Raw genomic sequence first — 16,561 nt, forward strand, 5'->3', positions numbered from 1 at the left:
AACTCATCGTACTTACTATTGGAAACAGTCTCCATCACGATTTATTTATCGAGGTGACCGGTTTCGACCACTATTGTTATCTTCAGGCCTACAAGTTCTGTACAGAGCTTTAATTAGAGGGCTACATACATTACACAGAATACATAAAGTTGTAAAGATGTAAAACGCTGAATTAACATTGAGTAGCAACCTCTTTCTGTTGGAGAATCACTACTGGAGAAAGCAGTGCACGTCCTATTATAATGGAGGCTCCGCCCACATCTGACGGCATGATGTCATTACTAACCAATGAGTTATAAGCCGAATTACAATTTTTACTTAAAAGAACATTCTTAGTTAAAAGAACATTGTCAAGAATTAAAAATAAATACACTTAACTTATTAAACAGATATTGTCAATTAAGAAGCGTTAGAAATATTTAAATGTGTAGGACAAATGAACTTCGGCTTGGCAGTACATGGGTTGCCCTCTCGAGGCCTGTTAGTGAACCATTTGGAACCCCTGGTTGCCACGGTGAGGTTGGACGCCAGTGCAAAGACGTGGCAGCAAGCTGCTTTCCAGCCAAGTTGTTGCGAAAGTGGAATGGCGAAGGCTGTCACCTCAGACGGTCCCCTCCGTAAGTAAATCGTGATCAAGACTGATTTTAATAGTAAATATTTCTAAGACATCGCTCACTGCCTGTCCCATAATCTATCCAAAAGTAACAACGTAAGTGCCTCGTTGCCTGCTGTCATTTGGCAGTAACCTCGTCCCGATATCTGGAACCGTTTAAGATACACGAGGTCGCCGTGGTCCCGTGGTTAGAGTCAGCAGCTGCGGAACGAGAGGTTCTTGGTTCAACTCTTCCCTCGAGTGATAATTTTTACTTTGTTTATTTTCGCAAAGTTACGATCTGTCCGTTCGTTCATTGGCGTCTCTGTTCACTGTAACAAGTTTAGCGTCTGTGGTCTGCGACCGCACCGCAAAACCGTGCGATTAGTAGACGAAAGGATGTGCCTCTCCAATGGGAACCGAAAACATTTGATCGCAAGGTCATAGGTCAACCGATTCGTGCACAGGAAAACACGCCATGTCAGGAGAGGGGCCAGCATTTCGGGAAGCAACACAGGAACGGCAGTAGGACGCAGTGCGAACGGTTCGTCTGCGGCAGCGAAAGAGTTTGTAGCCGCGGTGCGTGGCGGGGTCAGACAGAGGTGCGTGCACACGTCGGCAGCGACGCGTTGTCACCAGGGACCGCGAGCCGAGTACGTCACGGAAGAGGAAGCACCCCCTGCCACGCACCACCTACTCACTTCCTGCTGCCGCCCGCTGTCGTCAGCTGCCGATCCTCTACAGCGAACAGCGTCGCTGAGAGGAGCGGTCGCTTCAGAGGACGCGTCGACGACTCGTCCGCTTGGGAACCCGACGGAAGTGTGCGGAGGCGAACACGGCCGGCACGTTCAGCGCACTGCAGACCGCCGCTCCAGAGTCTCGCGCAGCGTACGGCAGCGTCGGCAGGCGCATCGAACCCGTCTCTGGACTCGCGAGGCCACACCGGCAACACCGCCGCGTTTTACGGCCCAGCAAGAACAAATAACGGGGAACGCTCGCATGTATGCCTGCGCACGCGCGGTGACGGCACCCGTCACCTCAGCCAAAGTCAGGAAGCACTTCGCCGTCTGCACGGCACCTCTTCTTCGCAGGTGCCACCACAGCTGCCTCCTCCAGGTAGCTGCGACACGACTTTGGCAGTGATCGGGTCTACGTACGAACGTGCACTCAGAGGCGCTTCTCCGCGCTACGGCCTCTAGGCGCCGCGACCTGCTGGCCTCTGCAGCTGCTTACTCCATTCATCTCCCGGTCTCGCTCTAACAGTTCCACCTCGCACGCTTCCAATCGGCGATATACTCAGAAAATATCTACCGGTAGTGTCAGAAGTCCTCGAGTTGCCGTCCGACTTGAGGTGGCTCTGTTTAAACGCGCGGTTCTGCCCCCAGTATCATCTGCATCGAAATCATCATTGCACTCTAACTATTGAACAAAAAGATGGTGACTGCTAGCTACGAAATCAATAATACGGTGATTACCATACAATGCCAAATTATGATTTATTCGGAACAGAATGAGCAATATTTCTGGCCTAACATGACAATTCAATACACTCGCTAACCTAACTAGCGTACGATTGGCACAACGCATCCTCTCTCTTCCTAACTACTTAAGTCAACACTGAACCCGCAAGTGACTATTGCAGTCCTGCCTGGACAGACAGAGACGCGGAGAGCGCCAGTCAAAGAGCCAGCGGAACACCAACTCGTCTAGAATTACAGCGCCCTACCCTGGCTGACGATTGCTGACATCACCGTAATTCTCCGCGACGGTCACGACGGCCGGCCCAGCCAACGCCGTGAGCGAGCTCGGCTTTCACCCCCAACGTGGACGTGGTTTGCGTCCCTCAACTCCTGTACCTAAGTGTTCAATTCCCGAGTCGGTCACTAGTCAATACTCGAGCTACTTGCACATAGGCAATCCTCGTACAAACGAAAAAATGGCTGACATCGAGGGGACTTTCACGACCGAGTCATCGTCGGAGACGAGCCCCGATTTTACGAATTCGTCGTGGAGTTCAAATCTCAAAGCAGGGAATGGGAACTAGGGGGAGAACCGACAACAAAGAAGGTCCAATGTCAAGACAATGCCGATTGTTTTCCTTGATTCTGAGCGCTTTGTCCACAGGGAATTTGCCACAGCGTGAAGGGAAATTTTTACGTCGAAGTTCTGACACGTCTCGCAGCTCGTGTGGCCAGAGTTCCACCGGAGTTTGCAAAAGGGGGCAGGTGGATGCTTCATCACGACAATGCGCCCGCTCACACGTAGCTCGTTGCGCGCGAGCTTTTGGCCCGAAGCTCGATCACCGTGACAGACCCGCCGCCTCAGTCACCCGATTTAGCCCCGTGTGACTTCCTCACGTTCCCGAAATGCAAAATGGCGCTTCGGGGGCGGCAGATGTGGAAGCCACCGAGGCGGAAACGACACGGCAACTCAACGACATCACAACTGGAGACTTCCAGCAATGTTATCAACAGTGGAAACGGCGGTGGCAGAAGTGTATCGCGCCTCAGGGCGAGTACTTCGAAGGAGACCTCATTGTAATACCCGAATAATTGTAAAATAAAGATGTTAATAAACTTTTATACGTATTTTGGGGACAAACGTCGTAAGTATGCGTGTGTCCCTGGGGACTGTAGCCGCCGACTCGCGCAGTTTGTTTCACAGCAGCACGGCGGCAGCTACCAGTAGGGCAACGCAACGCCTTCCAGACACCTCGCAGTCTTCCTGCACGGCTCGAACAGCACGAGAATCTAGCTAACTGCCTGGTCACCGAACTCCCCAGACTTCAACCCAATGCAGGACCTGTGGGCACATGTCGACGGGCCTGTCTGCATCACGGACGCTCAACTCAGAAACCTGTCGCCGCTGACCTCCTTCAGGACCCCCCACCTCTTCCTGCACTTCTCGCAGCGCTGCTGAGACTCCAGTCTCATCGTTTACGACTTAAAACTGAAGGAATCGCTCAATGAAACTAGAATTTCCTAATTTTTTTTAAGTTTAACCTTCCACATAAACAAGGTATTCCATCAACGTACTAGGACTCTGAAAGCGCTACGTCGGAGCAAAAGTTTGGGAACACCTGCTCCGCCAGTGACAGAATGTTTCCTGCTCCTTTACATGTTGCCTGTTTCGGTCGGACGCGGGTACATCTACATCCACATCTACTTCTACGTACACACTCCGCAATCCACCAAACGGTGCGTGGCGGAGGGCACCTCATACCACAGCTAGCATCTTCTCTCCCTGTTCCACTCCCAAACAGAATAAGGAAAAAATGACTGCCTATATCCCTCTGTACGAACCCTAATCTCTCTTATCTTCTCTTTCTGGGCTTTCCGCGAAATATAAGTTGGCGGCTGTAAAATTGTACTGCAGTCGGCCTCGAATGCTGGTTCTCTAAATTTCCTCAGTAGCGATTCACGAAAAGAACGTCTCCTTTCCTCTAGAGACTCCCACCCGAGTTCCTGAAGCATTTCCGTAACGCTCGCGTGATGATAGAACCTATCAGTAACAAATCTAGCAGCCCGCCTCTGAATTGCTTCCATCTCCTCCCTCAATCCGACCTGATACGGATCCCAAACGCTCGAGCAGTACTCAAGAATAGGTCGTATTAGTGTTTTATAAGCGGTCTCCTTTACAGATGAACCACATCTTCTCAAAATTCTACCAGTGAACAGAAGACGACTATCCACCTTCCCCACAGCTGCGATTACACGCTTGTCTCACTTCATATCGCTCTGCAATGTTACGCCCAAATATCTAATTGACGTGACTGTGTCAAGCGCTACACTACTAATGGAGTATTCAAACATTACCGGATTCTTTTTCCTATTCATCTGCATTAATTTACATTTATCTGTATTTAGAGTTAGCTGCCATTCCTTACAGCACTCACAAATCCTGTGCAAGTCATCTCGTATCCTCCTACAGTCACTCAACGACGACACCTTCCCGTACAGCACAGCATCATCAGCAAACAGCCGCACATTGCTATCCGCCCTATCCAGAAGATCGTTTATGTAGACAGAAAACAACAGCGGACCTACCACACTTCCCTGGGTCGCTCCAGATGATGCCCTCACCTCCGCCGAACACTCACCGTCGAGGACAACGTACTGCGTCCTATTACCTCTGTTAGTGAGGTAGTCGGATGTGGAGAACCGCCTAAAATCCACGCCCACGCTGGCCGTCAGTCCCCGGATCCCGCAAGCGGTGTTGTAACGAGCGCGGCCATCCGAGTCCCAACACACGTTGCCGCAGTTCGCCACGAGTGAGGGAATGTGGTCAGAGGCGACCGCTTGCAGTTCGGCTCTCTCACCCAGCGACTGCGCAGCTTGTGTATGTGTGTGTGTGTCGGCGGTTATCGCGGGGTTAACACGCCCAGATAGCGCAGGAATTTCCTCCTCGCCTTACAGCTGAACACGAATGGCGCCAAACGCCACGCCACTGTACCCTGGGAAGACACCTTTCGTGTGTGGCGGAGGGTACTTCTCCCACCGCCATCACTTCCTCCCGTTGAGGATCGTTCTCGGTCAGCCTGTTTATCGGTTTCAATTTTGTCGAATTTTACGACGGGTGCCATTTCGCGAGGTTTATCTGGGAGGCAGTAACAGTTCGTCCGACTCTCCCCGCAGCGCGGGATTAGCCGAGCGGTCTGAGGCGCTCCAGTCCTGCACTGTGCGGCTGGTTCCGGCGGAGGTTCGAGGAGGGTGTGTGTGTGCGTGTGTGCGTGTCGCGTGTCCTCAGGATAATTTAGGTTACGTAGTGTGGAAGCTTAGTGACTGATGACCTTAGCACATTTGAACATTTTTTTTGAGAGTCTCCCCGGGCCGCACAACGGCTCCCTCTTAACGCCCTCGCGCCCACCACACCGTCCCGTCCCGGAACGCGCCGCTCTCCGTCGGATCTCTCCTGTCAGCCGTCGTCCCACAATGCTGCACAGTACTCTAGAATCGTCCCAACAAGCACCTTCTCGTTCTCAATGGAGAGAAGTCTTCCCAAGTAAGAGTGATTTCAGGTGTGTCGCAGGGGAGTGTCGTAGGACCGTTCTTATTCACGATACACACAAATGACCTGGTGGATGACATAGGAAGTTCACTGAGGCTTTGTCCGGATGATGCTGTAGTATATCGAGAGGTGGTAACAATGGAAAATTGTTCTGAAATGCAAGAGGATCTGCAGCGAATTGAGGCATGGTGCAGGGAATGGCAATTTAATCTCGATGTAGACAAGAGTAATGTGCTGCGAATACAAAGAAAGAAACATCCCTTATCATTTAGCTGGAATATAGCAGGTCAGCAACTGGAAGCAGTTAACTCCATAACTTATCTGGGAGTACGCATTAGGAGTGATTTAAAATGGAATGGTCATACATAGTTGATCGTCGGTAAAGCAGATGCCAGACTGAGGTTCATTGGAAGAATGCTAAGGGAATGCAATCCGAAAACAAAGTAAGTAGGTTACAGTACGCTTGTTCGCCCACTGCTTGAATACTGCTCAGCAGTGCGGGATCGGTACCAGAAAGGGTTGATACAAGAGATAGAGAAGATCCAACGGAGAGCAGCGCGCTTCTTTACAGGATCATTTAGTAATCGCGAAAACGTTACGGAGATGATAAACTCCAGTGGAAGACTCTGCAGGAGAGACGCTCAGTAGCTCGGTACGGGCTTTTGTCGAAGTTTCGAGAACATACCTTCACCGAGGAGTCAAGCAGTACATTGCTCCCTCCTGCGTATATCTTTCGAAGAGACCGTGAGGATAAAATCGGAGAGATTAGAGTCCACACAGAGGCATACCGACAATCCTCCTTTCCACGAACAATACGAGACTGGAATAGCAGGGAGAATTGATAGAGGTACTCAAGATACCCTCCGCCACACACCGTCAGGTGGCTTGCGGAGTATGGATGTAGATGTAAATGTAAGCCACTTCCTTTGTGGGTGAGTTACACGTCCTTAACATTGCTCCTGTGGACCTCAGGTGTGGCAGTCCTTTCTCCACTAATTGTTCTACAAGGTGGCGGCACTTCCAGGTGTGTCTGTGCAGTTACTGGTAGCTACTTGACGGCAGATACTGTTTCCGGCAATTCGTCTTCAGTAGTATAATCGTCGCGTAGCGGACTCATTTTCCTACATGTGTGTGTGTGTGCGTGCGCGCAATACGCTACATTTATTTACGTTCACAGCCTGCACAGCCCACCGGTACACCGCCTTCTGGCGTCGCTACATTCCTGCAGACAACCTCCTCCTCATCTGCCATCACACTTTAAGAGCTCTCTTTCTGCTACCTGCGTTACTGCTGAGACTCGGACAATGCCAAAGTGACCATTCACACTGCAGCGTAGTGTGCCCTGGCTTAGCCCTGTGCTTTTCGGAAAGGTTCCGGGTTCGAGTCTCATTGCGGCTCGCAGTTTTCATCTGCGAGCAAGTACTTCGACTCCCACAGTAGCTCCGACAGGTCAGTGTCTCGCATCCGACCTCCCGAAATACCACTCAGTTTATGAATCACTCATTTCGCTTCTGAATTTTAACCCTCCTAGATAGTGAGACAATTTTGGAAAATACTCATCCAATTCCGAAATTGGAAACTTTCACGCGGAAGTTTACAGGTAGAATGGGGGGGGGGGTGAGAGACTTGCGGGAATGTAACACACACACACACACACACACACACACACACACACACACACACACACACACACACACACACACACACACACACACAAGCATGCAAACTCACGTAAATTCTGTTATTTTACCATATTACATATTTCGGTTGGACTAAGGCCACACAAACAGTTGGTAGTTTCTTGGATCCTGAAGATCAGTGTTCATTATTTTCGAAACGAGAAGCCTCTGAAGCGAGTACAACTTTAAATGCGGATATTTGCAGTCAGGCTGAACCGCGGCCACAATGAATACACGAGCTGCGGGTACAACCTTGCTTCCACCGGCCACAGTAGATTTCATTTTCACTTCCAGTGCGCTTCTTCGGCACGGTTAACCTCGGCCGCCTAGTGCATTCGTGTCAGTTAATGAGGGTGGCAGTATTGTCCGTTCGAAAAAAAGAAAAACGCTAGTTTAGTTTAAAGCTCAAAGTTTTGCGTATGTGTGACTGCAAAAGTGAAAAATAACGTAAATGACTCGGGTAAATCAAACGAGAAGGTTTGTCTTGTTTCACAAAAATTTCTTTCCATACGACGGAGTTATCACGTCGTGCAGAAATGAGAACGTGCTCACAACCCGAAACCCGGGTCGCACCAAAATAAAGTTTTGCGAAACAAAACAAATTCACTGTTTCTTTTATAGAGTATCTTCCTCCACGTACAATCATACTTAATCATAATTTACTTATTTTGACTTTGTGTTACATTCATCATAGTCTGCAACTCACTGTGAAGTGTGTGGCAGAGGGTACGTCCCACTGTACCAGTTATTAGCGTTTCTTCTCGTTCAATTTACGCACGGACCGCTGAAAGAATGATTGATGTGCGTCCAGTAACTATCCTAATCTTATCGCACGACCCCTACGGCAGCGATGCGTAGGGGGTTGTAGAGGATTCCCGGAGTCATCACTCAAAGAGTAGGTTTTTCAAACAATGTTAAGTAGCGTTCCTCAAGATTGCGCCAGTTCAGTTGCTTCACCATTTCTGCGACACTGTCCCGCGGGCCATACAAACCTGTCACCACTGGTGGTGGCCGTCTCTGTATACGTTCGATATCCCGCGTCAGTCCTACCTGCTACCGGTCCCACACAGTTGAATAAGTATTCCGCGTCTCACTAAGAACCCACAGACGAATTACGATACTTACAATGTAAATGTAAGTACCTGGAGGCGTGACAGCGTCATTTTGTGCCGTGTTTGCATCACACACAACGTAAGAATTGTCAGCACTGAAGGTACTCCCACACTGACATTACCGACAGTTAAGCAATGCTATCTATCCTGTGGCGGTTCACTTCGGTGACACAAACTAGTAATTTCATGAAGCAACGCAACAATGACGATAACACGTGTATAATTTCACATGAGACGTTCACAAACAGTCTGCTTTTCTGTAAAAAAAAGTTACTCCGAAAGGTGTGCGATATACAATTGTCACAACTTTTCTTCGGTCTCAGCTCAACATCTCACTGGCTACATAGGCACGACGAAAGCCAGATAGGGGAATGCCCGGACGGTTGCTGCTGTAAGGCCACGGCCGAGTAGCTGTGGCGCCTTTGCAGAACCAGGCCCCTATTTGACGGGCTACGTGTGTAAAGGATGCACCACCTACAAGCCGCACCGCAAACGTTGCGGAAATGACAAGTGCTACTAACGTGGGTTGGTAGCCAGTGGTTGCTATTGTTAACCGACCAACAGATTGTAACAATAGTTGGTGTAGGTTTTGACACTGCGTATTGGCATTAACAAACAAAAAGTTGGGCGAATGACAATGTGATTGGTGAAACTTCCTGCCAGATTAAAACTGTGTGCCAGACCGAGACTCGAACTCGCGACCTTTGCCTTTCGCGGGCAGATGCTCTACCAACTGAAACACCAGACTGTGGCTAAGCCATGTCTCCGCAATATCCTTCCTTTCAGGAGTGCTGAAGTGCGCGTCATTTACGACGTTGGCCGAGTTCAGGTTAGTTCTGCATCTGACGTCACAAAACAGTCAGCCAATGAACAGAGAACGACGTTGGCAGAGGTCGACTGCAGTGCAGAGCACGGACGAGTGTCTTCAGTTTTAGAAACGTTCAGTCATAAATAAATTAACTGGACAAAAGCAATGTCTTGATAGCAGACTTTCTTTATAGAAAGTTTGGAATAAGCATTCTTTACACCGATTGCTTCATATTCTATTAATTAATTAAACCAAACAAGCAATAAGCCTCGCAACGCAGGCGATAGCAAGGAAAGGTGTTTGTATCATTCTCACAAACCGCTTTTTCACAAAGAAGAACAGCAGTAATTCTTTATTTCCTCTTGTACTTAGACGAAACCCGAGTAATTCAGGGTCACACCAACAGTGTTTGTCGGTATTTTGCGTGATAGTTTTCGAGTTCTCCAGGAATTCAACTGAATGACGAGCTGCGTTAGCGTAATGGGTGAAGTGTATGGCTGCTAAGGGAAAAGTTGTCAGTTCAAACCTTGTTCGGTGCTTAACATTTTCTTTATTTAAAAACAATGTCGAAGTGTCTTACTTCATGAATTTTATTCGTTTGAATAATTTTTTGAAATTTATAGTGGCAATTAAAATTGACCATACGGACAGTATACGCTATGGACTTTTACCTCTGCAAACTCTTCAAAATTTCGTGCAATGGTTTACTACACCTAATGCTGCAGAATAACTGCGTTGAACATCGAAACAAAATGAAGTTATTTATCATGGGAAGTTACAGTCAAGAAGATGTGTAAAAATCAAAGTTTTGGGCCAAATAGTTTGTGCGAAATCGAATGATAAATTGTGCCAAATCAGTCGGAACAGCGTGTGTCTGCACAGGCCAGCAGTGCAGTGATGGCAAAATCGGGAATGCGGGCAGCACGTCTCTGTAGCAGTGAAAGGGTTAATGCGGCCGTGGTGGCTTCACTTCATGAACTGCGCGCTCCCCCCCTAAACACAAGTCTGCGAACTATAGTATACTATGGCGCTGCTTCTCTTGGCGCGTACAACTGGCAACGCAGCAATCTCCCGCGTCTGGGCTGGCACGCGCGATCCGCCAAGATAAAACGATTCAACTATAGTTCTGCAAGGACGATAATGGAATGTAGTCGAATTAAGTGGGGTGATGCTGAGGGAATTAGATTAGGAAATGAGACACTTAAAAGTAGTAAAGGACTTTTGCTATTTGGGGATCAAAATAACTGATGATGGCCGAAGTAGAGGGGATATAAAATCTAGACTGGCAATGGCAAGGAAAGCGTTTCTGAAGAAGAGAAGTTTGTTAACATTAAGTATAGATATAAGTTTCAGGAAGTCGTATCTGAGAGTGTTTGTATGGAGTGTAGGTATGTATGGAAGTGAAACGTGGACGATAAATAGTTTGGACAGGAAGAGAATAGAAGCTTTCGAAGTGTGGTGCTACAGAAGAATGCTGAAGATTAGATGGGTAGATCACATAACTAATGAGGAGGTATTGAATAGGATTGGGGAGACGTTTGTGTCACAACTTGACTAGAAGAAGGGACCGGTTGGTAGGACATGTTCTGAGGCATCAAGGGATCACCAATTTAGCATTGGAGGGCAAAAATCGTAGAGGGAGACCAAGAGATGAACACAGTAAGCAGATTCAGAAGGATGTAGGCTGCAGTAGGTACTGGGAGATGAAGAAGCTTGCACAGGATAGAGTAACATGGAGAGGTGCATCAAACCAGTCTCATGACTTAAGACCACAACAACGACAACAACAACGGTAACAGCCATTGTACCATTTAAAAGAATTGTACGTTTGCTCAAAAAAATACAGTAAGTGTTCTTACAGTCCGTTGATCGGCTAACAATACGATCTGCTAACCACCAATCCATTCTGCGAAAACCGCACGCCAACAGCTCGTTCCATTTTCGCAATATTTGCAGTTCCAAGTCTCAGGTGATTCACCGTGAGAGGAATTACGTTGTTTTTGTTCTTCAACTGTTATACGAACGCATGTCCAGTGCCCGAGTGTAAGCGATGTGCAGATGACTGCAAGCGGCTACTAGCACGCTCCACCTATGCAGTCGAACGCCTCCACAAAACCAGCGTTTCGGTGTCTCGTCTTTGTGTCGTACTACGGGAAAATACCCAAGTACCTGTCTCGACACGAATGTGTACGATGTTGGAGGTTTGGAACCTCAGAGTCTCGTAGTGGAAACCGTTATCGACTACCGCGAACTTTTAGTTTGAGCTCGTGTAAGCGAAGACGGAATAATGCGAGGAGTGCAGCAAACCGCATTATAAAGTTACGCACAGTAAATTTGGTAGCCCGTGCAGCGGCGCCACGGTCGCAACGCCGGTCCCTGCCCTTAACCACGCTCTGGGCTCTGCCGCCACCTGGATGGCAGACGTGCGTGCCGTCGCCTTCAAGGCCACCCAAAGCGGGGCCCAACTCAAATTTTATTTATTTATTTATTTATTTTCTTTTCACGTACCGAAAATCTTGTCAGAGATTTGTGCATTGTGGAACATCCTTCTTCTGAATTTATCTCGCAATTTTGTTAACGATGTTACCGTTTGGACTAACGAGTTAACTTTTTCGAGTCAACTGTCTAATCTCAAGTAACTTTGGCGGGACCGTTAATCGCCACACAGGCACGTACTATTTATGACAGAGATGACGCAGAACCGGCGGCGCGGAGCATCGCGTTCTGACAAATCGTGTGTGTGTGTGTGTGTGTGTGTGTGTGTGTGTGTGTGTGTGTGTGTGTGTGTAACGAGGCGGCGGCCCCTCTCCTGACAAGGAACCTCCCCATCGCACCCCCCTCACATTTAGTTATAAGCTGGCACAGTCATTAGGCCTTGATAAACTCATGAGTAATATATACAAACTGAGTAGTCCACGCGCAAGATAAGCAATATTAAGGATAGTGTGAGCTCGGGAGCGCCGTGGTCCCGTGTTTAGCGTGAGCGGCTATCGAACGAGAGGTCCTTGGTTCAAGTCTTCGCTCGACTGAAAAGTTTTTACTTTCTTTATTTTCGCAAGGTTATGATCTGTCCGTTCGTTCATTGACGTCTCTGTTCACTGTAATAAGTTTAGTGTCCGTGTTTTGCGACCGCACCGCAAAACCGTGCGATTAGTAGACGAATGGACGTGCCTCTCCAATGGGAACCGGAAACATTTGATCGCAACGTCATAGGTCAACCGATTCCTCCACAGGAAAACACGTCTGATATATTCTACACGACACTGGTCACGGCGTGTGTGTCACATGAGAGGAATACGTTGTCGACCCACCTAACTTGTACCCTTGGGGAATGGGTAGAAAAATTCTTCTACCTTGCCCGATTTAGGTTTCCCGTGGATGTGATAGTCACTCCTAAAACAGTTAGGAAAACAAAGAGTTTGTCACACAAACTGCAACAAATGAATGCAACAAAACAGTTTTCCCTGTGCTCTGCAAAACATGTTTTTAACGTTTTCAATTTTTTCCCGTGTGTAGACCGTTAATTCCTGGATATGTCGAAGCAAATCTGAACATGTCCTGGAATTTTGGAGAGCGAAGTTGATTGTGTGTCAGTGCCTGAACTTTGATAATTGTCTGAAAATAAAACTTTTCACTCGAGGGAAGACTTGAACCGAGGACCTCTCATTCCGCAGCTGTTGACAGTAACCGCGAGACCACGGCGCTCCTGAGCTACCTATATTGCACATGGACTACTCAGTTTGTATATTTTGCTTATTTTTTCCGTAGTTCCACACAACTTCTTCCTGTTTTCTGGACTGATGTGTGTTCAGTTTTTCCAGGCCTATCCACTGAGCCAACTTGTAACTAAATGTAGTGGGGTGCGATGGTGAGGTTCCCTTGCGAGTTGGAGTGAAGTAGTAGTTTGTGCTGCTGGACTGACTCTGGAAAGTAAAGCGTGCAACCTTGTTCGAGCTCTGCAACTGATGGACGTATGTAGCCGGGTTCAGGTGATTCCGTTGATTTTGTACACGGAGCGGAGGAGGAAATACTTTTGGACTGGGAAACTGCGCTCGCCTTATAGGAAGATCAACAATTAGGGTTCCGAAGTTTAACAATTTGAAACGAGACGTACCACACGAATGTCAGTGTGTTCAGTTTGAAGAAACAGTGAAGGCACGGACCTGCGGTGGAAAGCCAAAAAGAAAAATGAAGCTTCGGCATCGAGGTGTAGACAGCGGAACCATGTTAGAAGAAGAAAGCCGGAGTGAGTCTTTTTTGAGACCGCAGCACCTGACATTTTATTCGAGCTACGGCAAATGCGTCTTATTCACCCGGTCGTTTCACTACACCCACGACGTGAAGTTCACGATTAACGATTAACCTCAGCCTCCGACAAATCTGCTGTAGAGCCACGCTTTAACGATTACCGCAGACGAGTCTCATTCTTTAAGTAACATACAAGCCATTAGCGGAGTCAGCTTTCTGATTAGCGTTCGCCATCTACGGATGCCGGTCGGTCTGTCACAAGCTGTATTCCGAGCTCACATTCGCTTCGCCTTCGCCAACTCTCGACCAACCTACGACTCAAAGGTGGTCTAGACCTCCGGCTGCGCTACGCGTTAATCGGCTACCACGAGCACGTACTCTTTCGAGAATATCAGACTACAGTGGAAGCCGCTGACGACACCTACCGTCCGTTTGACCCCCAGCCGAAGTACGTAATTAGTGGAAAGGAGGGAGCCTGGCTCACTCACTGCTCTCCCGGACAGCTGCGACGGCACAGAGCTCTGCTACACCGGACACACGCGTACACACCGCACTACACTGCACTGCACTGCACTACACTACACTACAGCACGGCTCGACCGCGCCACACTACTGACAGCGACGATGCGGGGGAGGCCCGCAGCTGGTGGGGGAGGGGGGAAAGGGGGGGGGAGGCGCTGGCTGGGGGACGGCCGGCCGCCACAGCCTGCCCCGCAAGTCGCGCCGCGGCCGCTTCCGCCTTCACTCCGGGCCGCGCCTGCTCCTCCCACACAGTAAACAGCCTGTACCTTCCGCCGTGTTCTCCCCAACTGTGAGGACTCGGCAGTGTTTACCTTCTGGGGGGTCGACTTTTTCGCGGAATTTTTCTACAATATTTCTTATAAAATATTTCATATTGCACGTACGAAGTCAAAAATATTTAGCGTCAATCATCGAATGAAGGCTGTCACGGCAGGTTTTGTTATCACTCAACACTTCCGGGCTGAGATGCCGTGGTCGATACATAAAACTCTCACCTGACTTTTCGCCTTCGACTGCGGAAAGCGTCCTCTGCATTCTACAGGGTGACGCACGAAATGTGTCACCATTTATTTTCCGAATATGAACTTCATTGTCAGTACAATCTGAAACGAACATACACTACCAATGGAGAGCCGACCGTGGAGATTTGTTCTGACTCGGCACGTGCTCAACATGTCCACCATTTCGTTTCCTAACTTTCTTCAAACGACCACGGAAGTTAGTTATTACCCTACGGCACACGTCTTCCGTAACAACACTGCAAGCTCGAAGAATACGTCGTCTGAGCTTCATTACATCACGTGGAGGTTTCCGGAAATTTTTTTCCTTTAGGTACAAATCCTCTTAGTCCAGCTCTGGGTAACTTGTTCTTGGAGAACTCTGAACAATGGGCGCTGCAAACAGCTAGATAAAGACTGTATCGTTATGTAGACGATACATTTGTTATATGGACCCTTGGGAAAGAGCAACTGGATGCCTTCCTGTTACATCTGAATAGTATTATTCCGAGAATTCGATTCACTATGGAAAAGGAAAACGATGGTCACGTGAACTACTTAGATGTGACTAATCAAACGAGAGGACAGGTCATTGGGTCATAAGGTTTTTTGGGAAACGGCAGAACCAAAACTGGACTCCATTATGTTTCATTTTCGAAATCTTTTGTGTCGGTTGATAAAACGCAAAAAAGTACTCTTCCATCAGGATAATGCACAGTCCCACACATCAGTGACGACAATGGCGAAAGTACACGAACTGGGATTTGAACTGGTCCCTGATCCGACCTGTTCACCAGGCTCAGCGCCAATTGACTTCTTCCTGCCCCCAACTTGAAACCTCGGCTTGCTGGCAAGAAATTTTCATCGAATGAGGAACCGGCAGTTGCGGTCGAGGACGCAAGCTGTTTTACCCAATGCGACGACGAAAAAGCTGGAGGACCGTCGGACCAACTGCATATTCCTCAAAGGAGACTATGCGGAAAAGTAATTCTTGCTTTTTCAACTGACTGGTCAAACCACCGTCGTATGTGGTCCGATAAAGATCGTCACTAACTACAAAGTGACGACACATTTGTGTTTGTTTAGTTTCATATGGACCCTGGCATCTCATTGTTTATGTCGTCTTATAAAGCACCGATATCTACTAAAGTAGTTTCTTCTCTGAAAAAATAAATAAATAAACAAACTCGGAGTAAACAGCAGACAACACCTCCCGCATTACAGACATACGTCACATACCTACCCAACGACGTGAAGTTTTTGTTCGTTACAGTTCCAGTACAATCTGTGAGTGTGGGACGTACAAAACACGTGCGGAACGAAGTACCTACGCCATTTAGCGTCTGTAGGTGACGGGTAAACAGTGAAGACATGATGGTAAACCGTGCAAGGCAATAAAACCGTTTCGCAATGCAGAAGAAACCGATTCCGCGATTGTTGCTACACCACAGCAACAAATGACGTTCTTCAACACATTCTCTTTTGAAGCGAAAAAGAACTATAGTTACAAAAATATTCGTGCATCAGTGTGTGACGTGTAAGGAAGCGGCAATCATTAGACTGCATACGAAACCGTTAGGTATCAAGATACGTGCTTTCTATAATACGAATCTCAACAGAAATATATATTATGCCTCTCACGCATCAGTGATGATGATGATGATGATTTTGGCTTGCGGGGTGCTCAAATTTGCATCATCATCAGCGCCCCCACAAATTCCCAGCCCTTTCACTCCCTAGTCTCGTCATTTTCCTGGACGATGAGGAAATGATAAGCACAACACAAACACCCAGTCGCTGGGCGCCGAAATCCCCGACCCGGCCGGGAATCGAACCCGGGACCCCGTGTTCTCATGCTTCAAATACGTGTTTACATTCTCTTGCATACAGCAGAGTAAGCTGCAATGATACGCATATCCGAAAGTTTTTCTTCGTGAATAAATTTTTGCTTACGTCACTGAGTAAGTGAGATTCCGTAATTTTTTTTTTACTTTACATTTATTTTAGAATATTTCACGTCTCGATAATTTACGTCAAAATGCAAGTCCATTTTGTTAATTACGTAGAAGTACGCGGGTTGGAATTTTAATAGTGGC

The 16,561-nt window shown here is 47.9% G+C and overlaps 1 protein-coding gene across 9 annotated transcripts in view; it reads right to left on the reverse strand.

The window, feature by feature from the left end:
• The window catches only part of LOC126295474 (amyloid beta A4 precursor protein-binding family B member 1-interacting protein), a 498,949-nt gene that overhangs the window by 152,958 nt on the left and 329,430 nt on the right, over positions 1-16,561 (reverse strand). The window contains exon 1 of one of the 9 annotated variants that reach the window (XM_049988013.1): positions 13,935-14,040. The exons of 4 other annotated variants lie outside the window; for them this stretch is intronic. The gene's annotated coding sequence lies outside the window, so the exon portion shown is untranslated. Of the gene's footprint in view, positions 1-4,721; positions 4,900-13,867; positions 14,041-16,561 lie in introns of those variants that run through there. 4 more of the 9 variants (XM_049988018.1, XM_049988017.1, XM_049988012.1 and 1 more) reach the window with 4 other exon arrangements.

This window comes from Schistocerca gregaria, chromosome 11 (assembly GCF_023897955.1).
Source record: "Schistocerca gregaria isolate iqSchGreg1 chromosome 11, iqSchGreg1.2, whole genome shotgun sequence".
Lineage (NCBI taxonomy): Eukaryota > Metazoa > Arthropoda > Insecta > Orthoptera > Acrididae > Schistocerca > Schistocerca gregaria.